The sequence below is a fragment of the Macrobrachium rosenbergii genome, chromosome 18 (genome assembly GCF_040412425.1).
Source record: "Macrobrachium rosenbergii isolate ZJJX-2024 chromosome 18, ASM4041242v1, whole genome shotgun sequence".
Taxonomy (NCBI): domain Eukaryota; kingdom Metazoa; phylum Arthropoda; class Malacostraca; order Decapoda; family Palaemonidae; genus Macrobrachium; species Macrobrachium rosenbergii.
The window spans coordinates 24,824,234-24,829,616 of NC_089758.1; the positions used below are offsets into that span (position 1 = coordinate 24,824,234).

Genomic DNA, 5,383 nt, shown 5'->3' on the forward strand with positions numbered 1-5,383 from the left:
TTGATTTTTAACCCCAGTCGCCATTCCCAGATTTGTCAATGAATCGAAGGTTGGTCAATTAATTATTGAGCTGAACTTTCTACTACATTTGCTACGAGAGAGAGAGAGAGAGAGAGAGAGAGAGAGAGAGAGAGAGAGAGAGAGAGAGAGAGAGAGAGAGAGAGATTCATTGTTAAGGCATTCTCCGGATAGAAGTTAATTGAAGGGTATTTTCCTCGATTTTCAGTACTAAAACAAATTGGAAACATTTGAAAAATTCACTGAGAATAAATTTTAAAAATTCACAGAAAAATTCACAGACGTTCTTGGCTGGAGTTGAGATATTTGGTAAGACTCGGAGAGTTCTGTTAAATAAAAAAAGATTATTGTCATAACAGATATTTATGTGGAGATTTCTTTGTTCATGGTTCCCGGTAATGGTTTTGGTACATCTAAAAATACGCCATTTGTTACTAAAATAACCAAGATGTGGTATAAATATAAACAGTGATTTTAAAACACGAAAAATTTAATATTTTTGTTATGTAATGCAGATATATAGGGCATAACATATCTTAGATATAAGATATCATTGATTAGTAAGATAAGGTAGGTATATTATTAATATTCCTTAGTAAGATATTAGTTTTAAGATATTAGCATTCATTAGTAAAATAAAATATATTATTAGTATTTTTTAGTAAGATATAGTTTTAAGATATTAGCATTCATTAGTAAGATATTATAATTTTAAGATATTACCATTCATTAGTAAGATATAATGTTAAGATATTAGCATCCATTAGTAAGATATAATTTTAAGATATCAGCGTTCATTAGTAAGAGAATGTGGTTTTAGGACACCCTTAGCAATCATTAACGAGATACTGTAGTGCGACATATTTTCAGTAATCTTTAGTACGATATTATAGATAGAGGATATCATTGGTATTAATTGCCAAGACACGACAGGTTGAAAACATTAGAACATGTTACAATAGGAGAACTGCGGTTGGTCATTAATGGAGCACTGTGCGAGAAAGGACAGATGAGGAGAAAGACATGGGCTTAATTATCTTTCTGTCTTTGGATGTGATGTCATCCACGAAGAGGGAGAAAAGGAACGAATGAAAGAAAGAAGCGAGAGATAAGATAACACAAGCGAGAGATAACACGAGGAAGGATAACGAATGATTTTAGAAGGTAATTGAGAATGTTGATTTTTTTTTTTAATAAATTAAATATACTTCTCTGTACATCATTATGTTCTGATATTGGAATTAAACAGGGATTTGCGCAGAGTAAACGATTTCTGATTTCTCTTTAATTCCTAATGTTTATTCGTGACCAAAGCTATAGATAATATTATAAGAGATTAAGTGTTTACTTTGTATCATATACAAACAAAAGTATTCTTGTATTTTTTTTTATTGTGGCATTATAACTAAAAAGTACATGTAATTTTTAATCAATGTCCCAAAACTGAGCAACTTAGGCGAGATTCACTTATCTGTGGCTCCATGTTTCCGTTTTTATCGCTTGATAATGTTTAATTTCGACTTCTGTTTAATAAGAATGTGTGAGTTTTATTAATCAGAACAAAAAACGCCACTAAAAACAGGAAAAATAGCAATCACAACAATAATGACTGTGATAATAAGATGATAACACAAATTTAATAATGAAAGTTTATCGAGCTGACAGATGATGGTGATAGTGATGATAGTATTTAAGAGTTGGTTTCTTAAAATGTAAAAAAGAAAATTCGTGGACGATGTATGTGAACAAGAATATACTTTTCATTAAACCAGAACTCTGACTGATGATCACTTCTAAGAATGATAAGAAATTCACAATATTGTGATAAACTGCTACCTAATAAAAATCCATAATTATACAAATGAACTGTATTAATATACAAAATATAAAACAAAGACTTTCGAAAACATGAACGGTGTTCCTCAGTGAGAGAGAACAACTTTGTTTTATCTTTTGTATTTTAATACAATTCATATATATATATATATATATATATATATATATATATATATATATATATATATATATATATATATATATTTATGGATTTTTACTACATAACTTCTTAGAACATTAAATGTTGCTAATTTTTAAGGAAGCTAGTGGATTAAAAAAATGAACAAGAAAAACTGCTAACAGAGCATGACAATTACGGCCGCACAAGCTCTTATGGGACCTTTCCCATTTTTATTGGTGATTTTATTCCTCCTGAAATTACTACTATTTTCCGAAAATCAGTTGGACTGGGTAAGTTAAAAAATAATATGAAAATTGTTTGGTGTTGGATTCAGACATTTTTAAGCCTGTGGAAGATAAGTCTTCTACTCACAGATTTCGAAAACGCCAAAATGTTTCAAGACCATGTATGGCACTCTGTAAGGAATCTAAGAATTTAAAATTAGCAATATATATATATATATATATATATACATATATATATATATATATATATATATATATATATATATATATATATATATATATATATATATATATATATATACACACACACACATATATATATATATATATATATATATATATATATATATATTTATATATATATATATATATATATATATATATATATATATATATATATATATATATATATATATATATATATATATATATATTTATTATATGATTTTGTGTGTGTGTGTGCAATGAGCGAACGAGAGTGAGAATGCGACTGCGCGAGGTAGAAGAAAACACATTTAAATTAGAATAGTTTATTCATTTATTCTTATCACCGACAGCCAGACCGATGTCTAATTGAATCTGATATTATGGAACCCACAGACTGGTTCATTTTATGTAAATTTGTGAGTTTCAAGATAGAGAATATAATTTCTGATGAACGCTTTAGAAACATATTTCAATTATTCCTTAATTGCAATTGCTATTGTTTTAATTTTGTTGATAATTGATTTTTAGCGAATTTGTAAAGATTTCATGATGGACTAGTCAAGGGTATTAGACACCATACTCAGAGTGGAACATTTATTCCTTACTCCTCAATGGTAAATATCAAGAACATTATTTCGTATTTATATCTGTATTATGAACCATTTTCCCTTTGAAATGGTTCATTGCAATTAAAGATGGAGATTTTATGTAAACTGATTAACTATTTAACTGTAAACAGAAGGAGTATCGGTGATTAAATAAGCAGAAACACAAATGAGCTGAAGAAATATGACGTCATCAAATCCCGTCCGTGGAGACCTCAGAGGATCTTTCTCCGGCTCCAGAATCTCCAGGAATGACTCTGGAGTACGAAGTCTCCAACTTGCTCTCAGTACTGCTATTTTCCTTTGTCTGTTGCACCTCTGTAGGTTTATATATATATATATATATATATATATATATATATATATATATATATATAAAAAGTACTTGATTGCATTTAAATTATACATAATGATTCCTTGAGGAATTCTGACGTCATAAAGTCCTTTCAGTGCTGTGAAGCCCTAAGGGGATCTTTCCTCGGCTCCAGAATCTCCAGGAAGGACTCCAGCATTCGAAGCTTCGACCTTGTTCAGATGACGTAAGGGATAAATGTTTCAAACGTAGAGTATGGCGTCTATACCCTCGACTAACCCATAATGAAACATTTAAAAATTCACTAAAAATCAATTGTCAATATAAATTAAGAAATTGTAATTGTATTTAAGGAATAATTAATATATGTTTCAATAACATTTATCACAAATTACTTCCCTTATTTTAAATCTCTTAAATTTACATAAAATGATCCACTCTGTGGCATCAATAATATTATTTCAATTTGAAATCTCGCGTTCCCATCGATGATAAAAAATAATGAATAAAATATTTTAATTAAAGTGTGTTTTATTCACCTACCGGGCGTTTCACTCTCTCGGTCGCTCTCTCTCTCATACACACACACACACACACACACACACACACACACACACACACACACACACACACACCAAAAAGAATATCATATAAAACAAACACAGACACACACACACACACACACACACCAAAATAACAATATATAATATATGCACAAACACACACACACACACACACACACACCAAAAGAATATCATATAAAACAAACACAGACACACACACACACACACACACACACACCAAAATAACAATATATAATATATGCACAAACACACACACACACACACCAAAAGAATATCATATAAAACAAACACAGACACACACACACACACACACACCAAAATAACAATATATAATATATGCACAAACACACACACACACACCAAAAGAATATCATATAAAACAAACACAGACACACACACACACACACACACACAAAATAACAATATATAATATATGCACAAACACACACACACACACACACACCAAAAGAATTATAATATATATATGTGTGTGTGTTTGCGTCTGTTGTTTATTCATAATAAAGACAAATTATATACATACATTATATATTTACAGAAGGGTTGTTAATATTTCCTTAGCTGGCCAATTTCAGTTGTAAATGGGAGATGAAATAATATATAAGAGAGATACAGAAGAGAAACCCTATGGCCGATATATTAGTAATGACTATGTAAAACGGGCGTCTCCTTATCCCCCTATAAAACCAGAGGTTGGCGTTAAGGGGACATAAATCACTTAAAAACGCCTTAGTTTTTGTTAGAGACTTGACCTTAAAGAATTTTTTTTCTATGCAAACATGTTCACGCATGCGCACAGTTCATCAGTTTTCATTAGCTCTTATCTTAGAGAATTTCACTTAAGGGGATGAACATCACTAACGATCAGTTCGATCGAAATGAATTATTATCATAAGTATCCCAGAGTTTGTCCTTTTCATTGGCCGCTTAAGTGAAAAAATAAAAGATAAAGTTCCGTATGTCATTTCCTGTCATGACAACAGCTAAAAAAAAAAAAAGAAGGATGATGAAGGTGTAAAACGTTTTGTTCGTAAATTTTATAAGTTGGCCAGGGAATTTTAGCCTTTAAATACCACCGACATAAGGGTCGTTTTTCTCTCAGATGTGGTGGAAGATGCCCTGGCTATGGTCCAGACCCTTTTGACCTCTCTCAAATTGACAAGAATAAATGCGTTCAGTAAAGTATATCTTACGAGTTTTTTTTTTTTTTATCTTTTTTTAATTTTTAGTGGTACTGAATTGAATATTTTAATTCAGATTCTTCTCCAATGATCAGAGCAAAAGTGTTTTATGGATAATAAGGAAGGCTCAAGATTTTGTTTTTTGTCTGTCGGTCTGCCTGTTTTACTTATTTATTTATTTTCTTTAATATTACATCTCTTACCTATGTATTCACAAGATTTTCTTACACATCCCTGCAAATAACAAACATAACA

General features: G+C 30.2%; 1 long non-coding RNA gene across 1 annotated transcript in view; it reads left to right on the forward strand.

Moving 5' to 3' along the window:
- LOC136848217 (uncharacterized) overlaps positions 1-3,620 on the forward strand; it is a 41,972-nt gene extending 38,352 nt beyond the window's left edge. The window contains exon 3 of the long non-coding RNA XR_010855975.1: positions 3,483-3,620. This is a non-coding gene — a long non-coding RNA (uncharacterized lncRNA). The remainder of the gene's footprint in view (positions 1-3,482) is intronic.
- The last annotated feature ends 1,763 nt before the right edge of the window (positions 3,621-5,383 follow it).